Raw genomic sequence first — 16,480 nt, 5'->3', positions numbered from 1 at the left:
CTTTTGCTCACCTAAAAAGGAAGAGGCTGGAAGGGAAGGGCTCATTTCCTCTGCAGGGCGTGCGTGGAGAGCTGGAGCGTGCACCAGACCACTCTCGTTTATTTGAAATTGCTCCGTGGTGCAAGGCCCTCTAATCGATCATGCCTCTGCAAATGTCAATGGAGAAATGTGAGTTCCGTATTTATAGAGCCAGAAAAATGGGGGCTTGTCCCCCACCTCCCAGGTGTGTATTTATGCACTGATGAATGACCCCAAAGTGGGTTTGTTATAGAAAAAGTGCGTGCCAAAGGCAGGAACCTTGCATCTGGAAACACAGTCTGACAATTAGGCCTCTGAGCCTGGAGGCCAGCACGCAGGCTCTGCGTCGGTTTCCTGACTGTGACTGTCACATCCTTCAAGCTGGGGTGAACCCGGGAGTTTTGGAATTTGGATCCTCATTGCGTCCGCAGTACTTTTCCCTGAGGTAGCTTTTTGTTCTGTTTTATTTCTTTTTGTTTGGTTCTGGCTCTGGGGGTGGAGCTTTAAAAACCTTGGAAGCCAATAAAATTCAGTGCAGGAGAACACAACTCTTACCCTGGCCTTGTCCCGCGGAGAGCCAGAAGGAATAAGGGGTTGGGTGGGGAGTTTCTTGCAGACTTGGGCATCCAGATTGGATGCGCATTCCGCAGGAACCCAGCCCTCCCCAGCTCCACCTTGGGGAACACGCAGGCCCGTTCCAAGACGCGACCCCTGACTCCACTGACTCCTTTCCCCTTCCTCTCTCCCCTCCAAACCAGCCTCTCCTTTCCTGCCCGCTAAACAATGGCACCCTTTGTTTTAAAAAGGATGGTGAAATAAGCATCACACTTCCAAAGTGACATGCACAAAAAGGGACAGAAGTGAAAAATTAGGACTGGCTAAGTCAAAAAGGGTGTGTCTTGCTTGGGTTCCTGCAGGTCTTTCTCCTTTCAAAGGGTGTCCCTGGGCGAGGCCTGAACTGAGGAACATCTGACTAATGGGTGCCTTGTGTTTTATGCACTGCTGGGGGAAAAACAGTGGCTGCGAAAGGGTTACAAATCAGCTCTCTTGGTCAAGAGCCCCAAGCGACAGGCAAGTTCAGTTTCAGTCGGGAAGAAAGACAAGTGTTTGGTTAGTAACTGGATATGGCTGGAGCTGGGTTTGGCCTCCGGTCCCTCTGCAGGTTGAGAGTTGGGGATGGCCCAGTTCCTGTGGTTATTTGGAAGTGGAATGGGGTAGGAGGCCCTGGAAGGCAGGGCCTGGGTGCTACCCACCTCTCCTTCACACAGAAGGAAACAAAGGCCCAGGGTGGAGAGGGAACTTGACCCTGGTCATCTTAGTTAGTGGCACAGCAAAGACAAGAGTGGGAAAGTCTCTCTTCCAGTCCCAGTGTCCTTTCTGCAAAGCACTGGCTTGTATTAGAATGTGGATTCAGGTAGATGTGGATTCAGGGCTGATTCAGCCTCTTCTTGGCTGGGTTCCCTCCTGTTCATCTTTTTTCCTCTCCATCTAGATCCCTTATCTCTGAAATGGGGGTCAAAAATAGATCTTTGGCTGGGCTTTTTTGTTAAATGAGGTGGTATGTATAAACCAGAGGCTAACGCACTCCAAAAATGTTCGCTCTTGGGATCGTCCCAGGAATTCTCCCAGGCCTGGGACCCTCCATGCAGATAAAGCAGCCTCTTCCCAAACCATTCACTCAGTAAGGATGTAACTAAAGCCTCTGAAAAACCAAATGTCCACACTGAAGTCCTACACACTCTCAGCCCCTTCGTGGAGCAACCCACGTCAAAGGGAAAGGCAAATGGGAGGGGAGAGTGAAAGAGCCTTTTTGAGCAAAGGGGAACTCACCGCAGAGAAGCGCCGAGTTACCGATGCCCAAAGCAGGCCTGTGAAGTTAGAGAGGCCTGGAGATTAGGAGGCCAGGAGGAAATAATGCTTTTCTTGTCTGCGCTGTGGTGGCAAAACCAGAGCAACAGCTGGCGGGCATATGCAGCCTGTTAGGGGCACGCTCGCATCAGACAGAAGGAAATCCTGCCCGGCGCTGGCAGGGCCGCGGCAGCCACTGGGGAGCAGGGGGTCTGGGGGTCTCAGGGAATCAGAGCCGTGGCTGCCAAGGCTCTGGGCCCTGTGTCCCCTGGCAGCTGCCTGAGCAGGGGCCTCCCTCCCCAGCTGTTGGCCCCTCCGGCCCTTCCCCTTCCCCTTCCCCTTCTCAGGAGGTGTCAGATCCAATGATGCTACCGATAGAAACTCCGAGGAAGCCTTGGGTTTATTTTGTACCGACTTCAAAATGCCTGTGCATCCCTCCTCCCCGTCTGGCTGTGCCCGGATGGGCAGCTCTGGCCCACTCTGCAGCCTGGAATCTTTCTCTGCCAGCTAGACAGTGAGAGGCCCTCTTCTTCTTCCTCCAACTTTTCCTTGGTTTTCCTTTACTGGCCAAGGACTCAAACTCTTGAGAAAGGGGCCAAGGCCTCCTGCCATCCCCTCTTGGACCCTCAGCCCCTGGGCCATGTGACAAGATGCCCAGCATTGGCGTCTGTTAATTAATCGGAAAACCGGCTCCCTGTTGGCCCGTAGCTTTTTACAAACCTGAATTAAACGAAGTGTTTATGTGACAGATATGTGGGAGGGATTTCAGATATAATCACCATCAATCTGGCTGCAGCCAAAATAAATTCTGTGAAAAGTAAAACAAACTATTGCACAGACAAAGTAGGCCTTAGGGGTCTCCAGCAATAATCTGTGTTTTCTTATTTAGCCACGTCTAATATTTCTGCTCTCTTCGGTGGAGATAGGATCTCTGCACACAGGGCACTCTTGCTGCAGCTGACAGGGGTGGACACACGCTCCCTCCCGCTGAGTGGAGGGAGAGGGGAAGGGATGTTGCATATTTACATTTAAATTCTTAGTTCAAATAAACCAGCTCTGGAGGGGCACAGGGTGGGGTGGGGGATGGGAGGTGGGGGTGGGGGAAGGAGCCCAGCTGTAAGGTGGAGGGCTTGCAGCGGTCTCCTCTCCTCCAACCTGCCGGGTTCAGGCCGTGGTCAAGGCTGTGGATCCTTCCAGAGAGGGGCTGGGTTAGGAGGCCCTCAGTGTTTGCATGAGGTGTGCAGGCCTCCTGAGTGCTCCCTCCTTCAGTTATTTCAGCACCCCTGTGGGGAAAGAGAGTGAGGAAATCAAAGCTCTGACAGCAACAACTTGGCCAGCCCTACAACGGTGATGCTAGGCTTCAACCCGACCTCTGCAAGCCCTTCAGTGTCTCTTCCCTCTGCCTTGCGAAATGAAGAAAACCTGGCCTCAGCCATTCCTCTCGCCAGAAGTCTTTGGGCACCTGGGTCAGTCCTGCTGAGATACGCTCTAACAGCTGGGGCTGCTCCATGCCCACCCCTGTCTCCCCCTTGGGCTCAGCTTGTCCCCAGTCCCTAGAGAGGCTCGGTGAGGGAGGAGATGCTGAGGGTCCCCAGACTAGCAGCTGCCAGTCCTGCTGGCCTGGTAGCTGAGCACAGCACTAGTCCCCCTCCTGAGGTCCAGCTCCTCCCCTTCATGGGTCCTGCCCAGGTGACCAGGCTAGTTCCTCAGCAGCCTCCCAGCAGCAAAGCCTCTAGCTTGTTCCTTTCTTGTCCCACTCGCCTGTACCTGGGCTTGGCCAACTTGCTGAGATTCCACAATTTAGGGAAAACCGCCTCCTCCCTCTTCCTGGGCTGGGGCCTGGGGCTAGAAGAAGCCATGCCCGTTGAACTCATGTCCGCCCATCTGCTCCGAATCCCTGGCCTGGCTTCTGCACTGTAACACTGGCAGATCTGGTGCCACATTCTGCCCCTCAGTATCGAGAATGGCCATATGTAGCACTCTCGCTGCTATTTCTTACTGAGTCTGAGAGCCTCTCTTCAAATATACTGTGAGGGATGTTTTTTCTCTGTGTGTGTGTGTGTGTGTTTTCTATCTGCCCCTCTAGTCCTAGAACCCCATCTAGAGTCAAAAGGCCCACGCACAGTGGGAGAAGATACTTGATCAGTGATTCAGGCCACAGCTGCACCTTCTCCCATCTACAAAAATAACGGGACAGATTCTCTGCTCCCCAACCACCCTGCAGCACCCAAAAGAGTCAATGACACCACAGTTAAACTTACATGCACTTGGATAGACCAGAAAGAAAACCTCTTTATGAAATAAAAGTGTGTTTGTGACTTTGGAAACCCATTCATTCATTTATTCAGTAATATTTATTGAAAATCTACTATGTGCCAAACACTTATAGGCCGTTGGGGTACATCTGTGAATTAAAAATCCCTGCACTCCTGGAGTTTATATTCTACTAGATATAGGCAGATGATAAATAGTAATCATAAACAATAAGAAAGGTATACAGTATGCTAGAAGGCAGAAAATGCCAATGAATGAAACAGAGCAAGGTAAGAGTGACTGGAAGTGCTGGAGTGGGGTATGAGTTACATGTTCACATCAGGTGTTGGGGGCAGACCTTATGGAGAAGGTGATGTTTGCACATAGACTTGAGGGACAAGAGGAAGTTAGCCATGAGGGCATCTGGGAAAGGGTGTTCCAGGCAGAGGGAACAGTCAGTGCAAAGGCCCTGAGGCATGACTATGTTTAACGAACAGCAAGAAGTCCAGAGTGGCCAAAGTGAAGAGAGCAATGGGAGAAGCAGAGGATGTGAGGTCAGAAAGATAACAGATCATGTAGGGCTGCAGGCACCGTAAGGACTTAAACTTTTTTGTCCCTACTCAAGTAAATTCATAAAGGCCAGTCTCTCTCATTCGTCAAGCTAGATTTCAAGAAATTTAACAAATATTTCTTGAATTTGTTTGCCAAGTCCTGGGCATATATTGATTAGTGAGGCAGTCTCTGCTTTTAAGAAGTTCAAGTATGAGCTCTAATGATTATGACAGTGTGGTGCAGAGGAAAGAGCCCTGCACTAGGGGGTAGGAGACCTGGGTTCTTGTCCTGCCTTTCCATTTAATTTTGGTCATTTTCCAAACCTCAACTTCCTGTCACTGGAGATAATTATCTATGCCCTGGTCACCTCCTTGGTGCTAAAGTGATCAAATGAATTAAGTTACATAAAGATTCCTTGAAACTGAAGAACCCTGTATAAACAGAGGAGGGAATTAGGGAATCCAGTTAACATGGTCACTGCCCTAGGCCCTTTCCTTGGGCCCAGAAGACTCAGTCTGAGTTGTAATCTTTGCAATTATCCACTGTTCCATCCGTGACCTCATTGGCACTCACGTCGCCTGGTGAGAACCACCAATGCCATTCATTCAAATTGATGCAAATCTCCAGCATGAAAAACATCTAGGGGAGTCTGCTTTGCAAAGGAAATTTACCCATTCCTTCTCTATTTCATGCTTCCCTGATCAGATAAAGCTACATTTGGTGCTAACTTTTAAGTGAAGTATGCACAACTCCAACCAACAATAACAAAAACAGGCCCAGGTTGCCGAGCACGGTGAGCCTTTAAAATGCACTCAGACAGTGTGAGGATATTAATAGGGAGACACATATCTCATTTCAGGCTACAAAGCAGAGCCCACAGTGGGACATGGAAATGCTGGAGGCTTCAAGGTTAGCTTAAACTGAAGAGAGGAACTCGGATGGAATACAGACGTGCCTGAGGCCGTGCCGATACCGAGCTTCTAGCTCTAATGGCACAGTGTGTCAACTCGGCTCCGCTGGGAGTGGAACTAGATGTCCAGTGATGGCCCAGGCCAGCAATTGACTAAAATGACGAAGCTACATGTAGACAGCGATGGAGGCAGAGGAAGACTGAGCTGGACAGGCCCTTTGGAAATCATCTTAAACACTCTTCCTTTATTTTGCAGGTGAGGACGCCACGACCCGCGGGTCACATTGTGACTGCGATAATGACAAGACTAATGTCATTTTCGCTGTGGGTGCTTTGCCTCCTCTGGAGTGGCAGCAGTCTAAATGTCCTTAGCGATCCTTTTTGTGTGACAGTGGTTCCCTGGACCCAGGACTAGTCCAGCAGACTCTTGGAGATTTTGGGGTTTAGCGATGGGGATGGACATGTTGGTCACAGTGGAAAGGACGCTGGATAGGGAATCCAAAGACATGGTCTGAGGCCTGGCCCTGGATTTACATGCTGGGTGATACTTATCTCTCCCTCTGTTTTCTCAGCTGCAGAACATGAAGCATAGCTAAGAGAATATGTGTTAAAAGACTCTGAACACTGGAACAAAGCAGGTAGATATTTATGACTCTTATTTTCCATCTCTTTTCCAGATTCCAACATGTTACCTGGAGGACATGGTTCTGAATTAAGGGTGAGTCTCTGAGGAGGGGATGTGGGGAAGCTGGATGTCTCCAAATGGACCCTTGGCCTTCACGGTCGCAGTACACAGGGCTCTTCACCACCAATCCCCACCCCTCAGCCTCCACCTCCCTATCACATCCCAGGCTCACCAGCCTTCTCATCAGTCCTTAGGTTCTTCACCAGGGAGATTTCTCCTATTCTTTAGAACAGCACCATCACTACCTCATAGGACCATTCCCAACTCCCCCACACAAATTAGTTGTCATCTTCTCTGTGTGGTAGTGAAGAGGACACACTCTAGAGCCAGACCTTGTGGGTTTAAATCCCAGCTCTACTGCCTACTAGCAGCTTGTCTTGGACACATGATTTAGCCTCTCACGGTCCCAGCTTCCTCATTTGTCAAATAGGGACAATAGAAGGGTTATTCTGAGATGTGAATTAATACACATTAAAGCATTTAAAACAATGCCTGGTTCATAGTAAATGCTAAATAAATATTTTCTATTATTATCATTATTATTATTAGAGTACTTAATATATCACATGCAATATAATGGATTACATATCTGCCTCCCCTACTCAGGCTATTAGAGCCAGAACAGTGTCCTATTTTTCTCTGTTTTCTCAGTGCTTAGCACTATGTCAGGAACATATTAAGTACTCAATAGTCACTTGTTGGATAAATGATTGGGCACAGTCTATGTGGTTCTGTCTATAATATCATTCATATATTTTTTCCAGTAAACTTCATAGGACAAGCAATCTTTCAACTATACCTCTGTGGCCTTCATATAAATTGACTTGTGGTTTAAAAAATACCCTAAGTCTCATTTTTGTTTAAATAACAAAAGGAAGTTGTCTTGGAATTTTAACCAGTAGAACTACAATGTGAAATCAAGTGAAACTCTTTGGTAATAAATCTTTCCACTTGGAATTGTGGTCCCAGCCACACTGTTCTTGACATGGTTTCAAGAGCAGAGTCCAGGTCTGGGTCCTAGTTGAAGAGCAATTAAAATAAAAGAAGATCTCCACCAAAGACTTAGAGATCAGATGGTGTGAAGGGGTACAAAAGACTTAGACAAGTGAGCACAGCCTCTAGAAGGAGACAGGTGAATTAAGGATATGAGCATGATGGGGAGCTCAGAGTAGGATTGGTGTTATAATTTCCTGTAAGAAGTAGATTTTAAGCCACTGGTTGTAATTCCTGCTCTTAATATTGTTGCTGTGCTCAGTATCCTAAAGCTAATGCCCAAGAGACTGCTTATCTGCCAGTTTGGGTTTTGAGTGAGAGTACTGTAGGAGAAACAGCTGTCTTCCTATTGTACTCTTAATTTCCTCTGTCCAATTGTAGCCTTAAATATCTCAAAATGCAATCTCTCCAAGGGGATATAGGGTAAAAATTCAACCACATTATCTCTTTCTGAGTCACTGGTAAAGATAATAATCTAATAAGTGACCATATTTCACAATATTTAGATATTAACAAAGGCAGTGATGTAAACATATGTGTTTCTGAACATAATATGCATGTGCTTGTGGGTGAATCACAAGTTCTTCCATTTTATAATATGATTTTCAGACCAATAGACACACAATGGGCTCCACTGGGTGAGCAGAGGAAGGGGTATGGTAAATTGTTTGCGAGAATGATCCCAACAATTCCTCCCCTTCCTGCATGCACATGTTGTGCCTCCCATCAAGAGGTAGAGTCATTTCTCCTCCCCTTGAACCTGGGCTGGCCTTGTGATTTGCATTGGCCAAGAGAATTCTATAGATACAATGCCGTGCCAGTTCTGAGCCTTGTAAGAGGCCTTTAAGAAGCCTGGTAGCTTCCATTTTCACTCTCTTAGAGCTTTGAGCCACCATGTAAGGATGTCCGACTACCCTGTTGGAGATGGGGGGCCCAGCCAATCTTCCACTCTTCCAGCCTCTCCAGCCTGGGAGCTAGACATGGAAGTGTGGAGCCACCTTGGATCCTCCAGTCCCAATCAAGGTCCTCCCCCTTAATACTGCTTGGAAAAGAGATGAGCTGTCTCCTGAAAACCCTGTCCAAGTCACACCATCATGAGCATGTGCCTATTGTGTTGAGTCACTTCTATTTGAAAGGTTTTGTTTCACAGCAATACATACCTGAAATTAGGGATAGCACCAATCTACATCTGTGCCTGAGATCTCTTCCTGTGTGGTCTCTTCTTTGGATTAGGACAGGTTGGGGGAAATCTGGAGTGCCTCTCTTTCCCATTGCTCAGGGCAGATATTGCTGGTTCATACGACTTTGTTCCCCATTCAGTCCAGGTACTGCCTTAAACCTTACCGCAGAGCTCTACATAACAGCTACTAAGCCACTGATTTAGGTCTTTGAACTGAAACTATTTGCCATTCTAGGATCTCTCATCGTATTTCCAGGGCCTCTGTCAATAAGACGATGGGGAGTGGTGTATCCTAGCAATTCATTAGCACCTTCTAGAATCATGGAATATTAAAGAAAATAGAACTCTAGAGGTTATCTTACCTAGTAGTTCTGAACCCTGGCTGCGGATTTAAAAGACCAGGGCTGCTTTAAAAACTGAAGTTATGTCTGGGCTTCACCCCCAGAGGTTCGGATTCAATTGGGCCTCAGTATTTTAAAATATGCATATTCCTTAGGAGTGAAGAAATTTGACTTCACAAATTGGAGCCTGAAAGGGTGGACCCCAGCCAGCTGAGCCCTGTGGAAGGTTCTTGGGATACCCGGGGCAGACAGTCCAAAGACTCCGAGCCCGGGAAGCAGGGGAGTGTTCCTAAATGGACGGCGAGGGTTCACTTGGGGAAAGGGGGCTATGGCAGGTATTCAGGCACTCGGCCAGCTCCCAGGTTGGAAGACAGACAACCCTTCCTTTCTGTCAGGAAAAGCTGATCTGTGAAGGCAGGTTTTGATAGATGGCTCCAGATGTGAGTGGAAGGCACAGTCCACGCTTTGAGGTTTTTCCCGTGGAGGATTTCTTAAACCTCAGACCTGACTGTCAAAAAGGAGTGAGACAAAGTATGAAGCGCACGAGAGATGTGTTTGACACAATAGGGTCAGGAAAGTTCAAGGCGCCTTCTCTCTTGGCAAGCTCGGCAGGAATGCTAAAATGCAAGGGGACTGGGAAGCTTATAAGAGTACAATTTTAAGGCTTTGTCTTTTTGGTAAAATATGACATGCTGTCAGGTATCTGAGTTGGTAGCTTTGATGCAAATGTATAACAAATTTCATCTCTTTACTGAAATTTGAAGAGATTTCAGCGAGTGAGATAAAATTGCTTTTGATCACCTCACAGGAAAGGTGTTAGGAATGTTCCAGCTCGTACCATAATTAGAGTGCTGTGGGATGTTAAAAAATCCTACTTCAATATCTCTCCTCCTGCCCATTCTTAGGCATTTCTGGAGAGAAACACATTCACCCACTTTTGTTTTGACCCTAACTTTGTAGTTGGAAGAAAAGTTACAGCTTTTAGGGGCAGCAGAAAAATTGTTCTATAGTTGAAAACACTACAAATGATGAATGACATGAATTTGAAAAGAGGAACCAAGTTTTCCCTCACAGCCTCTGCCAAAAGGAATGGCTTCTAAAGAGCTCATTTTTGTGGCTAAAGGATCTGCCTGGAAACCTTCTTTCCTTCCGTTCTTGGGCCCTTTTCTTGATCTCCTGTCTGTAGAGTCACAGTGGGGAATAATCTTTGCCTGACTTGTTCTTTCTACAGGTCTTTTTAAAATCACTTTCTGGGTTTGCTTTATATACTAATCACAGTGTTTATGCCACAATCATAGGCTAGCAATGGGAGAGGGATCATTACTCAGTTGAATACCCCCACCTGCCGCCTCCTTGATCATCCTGGCTCCACCCCACCTGCTCCAGTTTATCCCATGCTGTCTCAAGTTTAATAGTCAGAAGCTTGGCTCTGCATATGCCACTGCTCCACTCAAAATTTTTAAAGGATTTCCTTTTTCTTACAGAATAAAGCTCAAACCCCTTAGCCGGGTCTTCAAGACCCTTTACAATTAATCCAGTGTTATCTCTGGCACTCACCTCACTTGAAACCTTGGATCGAGCCTTGCTACTGTACTTGCTCCTATTCCCATTTCTTGCACCTTGACTTCCATCCTGCCAGGAATGTCTTCCTTCCTCTGGTACAATTCCGGCAAGGTACAGCTCACTTTTACCTCCTCTGGGAACCTTTCCCCAGGGACCCCATCCAACTCCCTTGAGCTTTGGTGGGGAATTATTTGATACTTAGTGAACACCCACACACATATTTTTTTTTACATGTATGCCTATATACCTCTCTAGATGGTAAGATTTTAATCAACAAATACTTAAGGTTCACTAACCTTGTGTGAGGCCCTGGGCTCCATGGGAGAATGCTGTGGTAAATAAGACAGGTGTGGTCCCTGCCCTACAGAGTTTACAATCTAGTGAGGAACAATAACCATTCAGTGTGACAAGTGTAATTTGGGGGACAGTACTGGGTGCCATGGGAAAACCACTTCAGGATCACTATCAGACTGATTTCCCTCTGTAAGACCAGCAATAGGTAATTTTCATTTTCTCATATAACACAAAATCCAGAGATATGTGATTCCAGGGTTGATTCATTCAATAGTTCGGTCATGTCAGGGCTTTTGGTCACGTCTGCAGGGCTCCCCTAGTTTTCCCTTTATGGTCACAAGATGGCTTCCATAGTTTCAAACAGCATATCCTCTTATGGCAGAAAGGTAGAGCAGGTGGAAGGGGACTATGGCCTCTCCCAGATACCTCTTTTTTATCATGTGGGGACATCTTTCTGAGACTCTTCCCTGTAGTCTTCACTCTAATACCATTGGTGTGGACTGGATCCCATACCTACTTTTAAACCAATCACTGGCAAAGGTGAATCAGATTTCCATGATTAGCTTAAACCAAACATGACTCATCTGCTGAAACTAGAGAAAGGCCCTATCTTCCTTAAAGGCATTGACACCCAATACTTCACTGATATTGGAGTTTTCTTAGCAAGGAAGAAAGAAAAGATTGCTGTTGGGGCAACAACCAACAGTGTCTGCCACAGAGCATCTCCTAAATATACTAAAGGAGTATAAACCCCTATACTAAAGACCTAGAAGATAGAAAGACATACTTATTTTCAGGCATAAAAACTATTTGCATCTATTTTCACTATCACATGCAAGATGTCTGGCTTTCAACAAAAGTTATGAAACATACAAAAAAAGCAAGTTAAAAACCATGCTGTCAAGAGGCAAGGCAATCAACCTAATCAGATTCAGATATAATACAGATATTGGAATAATCAGACAGAGAATTTTAAATAACTATGGTTTATATGTTAAAGTCTCTAATGGAAAAGATATACAATGTACAACAGCAGATGGGTGATTTCAGTAGAGATGGAAATAATAAGAAAGAATCAAATGGAAATGGTTGAAATGAAAGATAGTAACAGAGATGAAGAATGCTCTTAGTGGGCTCATTAGTAACTTGATACAGTCAAGGAAAGAATAACTGAACAGGAAAATCTATCTTCAGGAAATTACCCAAAGTAGAGCATGTGCACACACATGGGTGCACATACACATTTAAAAAATGAAAGAAAAACAGAACAGCATGCAAAACAGACCAGAGCATGGACAATATCAAATAGTCTAACATATATGTGAATCACAATTCCAAAAAGAAGAAAGAAAAAGGAAGAAAAAGTATTTTTAAAAATGACTGAGAAATTTCCAAAGTTAACTATAAAGCTTAGCGAACACCAAGCAGAATAAATACAAAAACAAAGTACAACATATCAAAGTCTTGAAAGCTAGGGATAAAGAGGAAAGCTTGAAAACAGTGAAGAGGGGGAAAAAATACATTATATACATAGGAACAAAGGTTAAAATATTACAGCAGATATACTGTTGGAAACTATGTAAGCCAGAAGATGATGGAGTAGCATCTTTAACATGCTATGGGTGGGGTGGTGGGAAATGTGTCAACCAGAATTTTATACCCAGTGAAAATATCTTTCAAAAGTGGAGGAAAAAAAGACTTCCTCAGACAAAAGTATTTGACTACGAGTAAGATATGGGAATGATATCCCACTTTTGTTTAATATGTCACTAATGAGCAGTGAAGCTGACTTTCTTACTGACGTGTAGCTTGTCTTATTTGACTTGCCAATTAGTATCTTTCACCACTTTTTCTATTGGGCTCTCTTTTTCTGAAGGAGTTCTTAAATGTTTTGAATAACAATCCTTTGTTATACGGCAAGTCCTCAAATAATGTCATTTCATTCGATGTCATTTCATTATAACATTGATGAGCTACCTTAGAAACATAACTCTTATTTATATAAATTAGCCCATAGTAAAACTGGTTTTGTCATATGTTGTTTCACTTAAAGTCACAGAACTGATTGACAGTGGTAAGTGAGGACTTACTGTATATGTAGCAAATATCTTTTCATAACCTCTTATTTTTATTTTAGTATGTTTATGGTGACTTCTGTTGACAGAATTTTACAATTTGACAAAATTAAATTTAACCACTTTTTATTCTATGGTTTTTGCATAGGCTTTTCCTATGTTAATTTCCCAAGATTTTCTTCTACGGTTTATAGTTTTGTATATGCGTAAGTCTTTAATTCTTCTGGGATTTATATTTTTGATTAGTGAAAAGTAGTGAAGCAAATTAATTTTTCTCAAATGATCAGTAAATTACTCCAGTATCACTCTTTGAATAGTCGGACTATCCTTTTTCTATTGATTTGAAATGCCACATTTATCAGAGAAAACATTCCCATATATTCATGGCTCAGATTCCCGTATGTCCTATTAAGTTGTTTTGCACCAATGTTTTATTTTCCATAGTTTTGCATTATGTTTTGATATTGTGACAGGCGATGACTAGGCTTGCACTGTTCTGCTCCTCCCAATAGATAAACGATATGCCCGCCTAAAATTTTGAAAAAGGAGTTCTAGAAGAGAGAACATGCTCCTCCACATTTCTGAAGTAGTTCAGCAGAGAATGTGCTTTAGGTGAAGTTTAATAACCGGGCATCACACAGGGCCTGCCATATTGTCTTAGAGCAACCAAGCATGTTTGATGACTGGTTATTATCATTTAATGTGTTTAGTTCAGCATATGGCATTATGGCAATATAGCAAGAAATTAAGCCTGATAATAGGTCTGGATTATGTGGTTTACCAAAAGTAGTTCGGTAGAACCATTCTGGAGAGTTGACGTGTTGTGATTGGGACCTGTGGGCTCCAGAAAATACTGTTGAGGACTTCCCATCGCCTAGTAGTTTCCTTTGGCAGGCTAACCAAGGACAGCACTCAAGTCTGTCACTCGGGGTGGAATTAAGGTAAATCCAAGAAGCTATGTTCCCCAAGTTCTTCTGCTTGATGCAATCTCTTATCCTTCAGGGTCACTGCAGTGACATTCAATCTGTACATTCTCCATGTGCCTGAGTGTTCCTTCTTGCTTGTTTTTTAAGCCCAGCCTCTACTGGACTAGTTCAGAAATTTAGAACAGCATACACTTATAGAACTTTTTCAAAATTGTCTTGCATATTCTAGCACATTTTCTCTTCTAGAAGAATTTTAGAATCAGTTTGTAAATTTTTTGAAAAATCCCACTGGGAATTTTATTGTGATTTCACTGAATTTATAGATTAATTTGCAGGGCAATGAGCATCTTTACGATGCCAAGTCTTTCCAACCAGACACATGAACATTTTCTCCATTTATTTGGGTTTTCTTTTATGTCCTTTGGTAAAAATTTTTATCATTTTTTCATGTAGATCTTGCAGATTTTTAGTTTATTTTTAGGTATTTTGCAGTTTTGTGGCTTTTTGTGAATAGGATCATGTTTCATAACATTTTGCAATAGTTATTGTAGAATAGAAGCAGGCTATTTTCATATTTATATTATTCTTGGCCTCCTAAGTGAACTCTGTGAATCCTGATAGTTTACTTCAGATTCTCTTAGATTTTCTAGATACAAAATTATGCTGTCTGCAAGTACTGACAGTTTTGTTTCTTCCTTTCAAATTTTTATGTCACTTCTTTTCCTTGTCACTTAATAGTCTAGGACTTCCAGGTCAATGTGAAATAGTTGTGAGCATCTTTATTTTATTCATAATAGCAACAAGAATAATTATCTTCATCATTAGGTATGATATTTGCTCTAGGCTTCTGGTTGACATTCTTTATCAAGAAAAAAATTTTCTTCTATTTACAACTTGCTAAGAGTTTCTTGAAAATGAGTGTTACGTTTCATGCAATAAATTCTCTGCTTCTGTTGAGATAATTATGTAATTTTCTCTCCTAGTCTATTAATTTAACAATATTTTGAAATGTTGAGCCAACATTGCATTTGAGGGATTAAACTCTATATGATTTTCCCAGTTGTGCTAATAACGCTTTCAGTATGCTTATCAATACTTAAATGGGACACACAGTCTTTGGTTTGGCTGAAAACTGTTTCAAGAGTCTCTCCTGATTTCACTGTTCCATTATTTTTATCTCTGTTTTGTCTCTAGTGATGGAATCTGTGGTCATCTTCAAAGGCTTTATTGCAGATTGTTTAGGGCAAACTGTGGATATTTGGGACAAATCCTTAACCTTTATAAGTTGGTGTCATAGAGAACAACCAGAGCATACTGTCAGAAACACAATCCTGCATTTGAGGGGGGCTGAGGGGTTGGTGAAGGGCTGACCTTTGACCCTTGACCCATGATAACATTGTATATGTATAGTTCATCTTTGCTTAAGATGGAAAAGTACAAGTGATTACATAAGAGTAGAGAAGATATACCTTTTTGGAGTCAGTCAATCAAAAACCTGGACACAGACAGGAGGCTAATGTTCTTTCAGTTTCCATGACAACCAGAGGTGGATTTATCATGATGTTAATGACACTTAAGCTTCAGGGACTATGACTTAAAGGAAGGCCCAGCTCCTAATTTTGTATTTTTAACTGCATTCTTTCCTTAACGAGGGACCCCAAATTCTATAAGCTTTAGACCCCACAAAGCCCGGGTCCATCCTAATAACAACCCCACGCATGGATTTGCCTGTCAGCCCCCGAGCCTGGACCCAGTGTTCTGAAAGCCCTTTCTGGCAACTCCGATCATTCTCTCAGTTTAGCAATTAGAGTGGGTGGTAGATTAAATTACCCTGTTGCTTCCCAGCTGGGCCAGGAGCACTGTGGCCTGACACTGAAGCCGGTGGGTGTCACATGGAGCAGCGCTCAGCTATCTCACACTTTTCCCTCTGCGGGGCACGTGACCAAATTCATTATTAACGCCGAGCCGATCTGGTTACCTTGATTGACACTAAGTGATTTCAGCCTGGGCTATATTTGTCTTGGGGGGAAACGACCGCTGCAGAGCTGAAAGGTTATTTCCCTCTTCAAATACATTTGGGGCTGTCACGGCGGAGTTAGGCACCCTGACATCAAAATCGGACCCACGGGCTTTGGAAGACAGCAAATGACATCATGGGCCAAAAATGGTGTCAGCTTCGTTCTGGTTTTCCCTTTTCCTCCTGAACTCTGACAGAAAAGCAGTTTGTCTAGAATTTGCCAGGCTTTCAGGTGAAGAAAAGGAAGAATTAGTAGCAGCAGTACTTATTTTTCACACCCAAAAATAGTTTCCAGGACATGTTTCTCTGTTCTCCTGGTCCCTCTTTGTTACTGTTACGCCTAATTATTATTTTTAATTTATTAGGGCTTTGGCGCCTAATTAATAGGACTAATAAATCATTAACCTAATACTGAATAAAACTTTAACCTGTTAGTACAATAAAATATTTTTAATACAACTCTTATTTTTGTTTATAGAAACAGAAAAGAAGATATTATCTATAAGAAACTTCATCTTTAACTCTGATACCCTTTCCCATGGTTGCTAAGCATATAAGGCAAGCCTAAGAATGACCTAATGTTTTGTTTAAAATGTTATGTTATATGAATTCTGAATGCATCTAAGAAATACATCAAATCCAGTAACACAGGTAAAAATTGAACACTGCTAGTCCATAAACTTCAATTAGGAAATTTAAATTAGATTGAAGGGGAAATTCTAGCCTAAAGATATCAAATAGAGTTATAGCGGTTTAAAGTGAACTATTGCCCTACCTCCTAGGATTTCGTTATTTTGGATAAAGTAAACGTTAATAAATTTAACA

The sequence above is a fragment of the Miniopterus schreibersii genome (genome assembly GCF_964146895.1).
Source record: "Miniopterus schreibersii genome assembly, chromosome: 13".
Taxonomy (NCBI): Eukaryota; Metazoa; Chordata; class Mammalia; order Chiroptera; family Miniopteridae; genus Miniopterus; species Miniopterus schreibersii.
Note: the sequence above shows the minus strand (reverse complement) of the source record.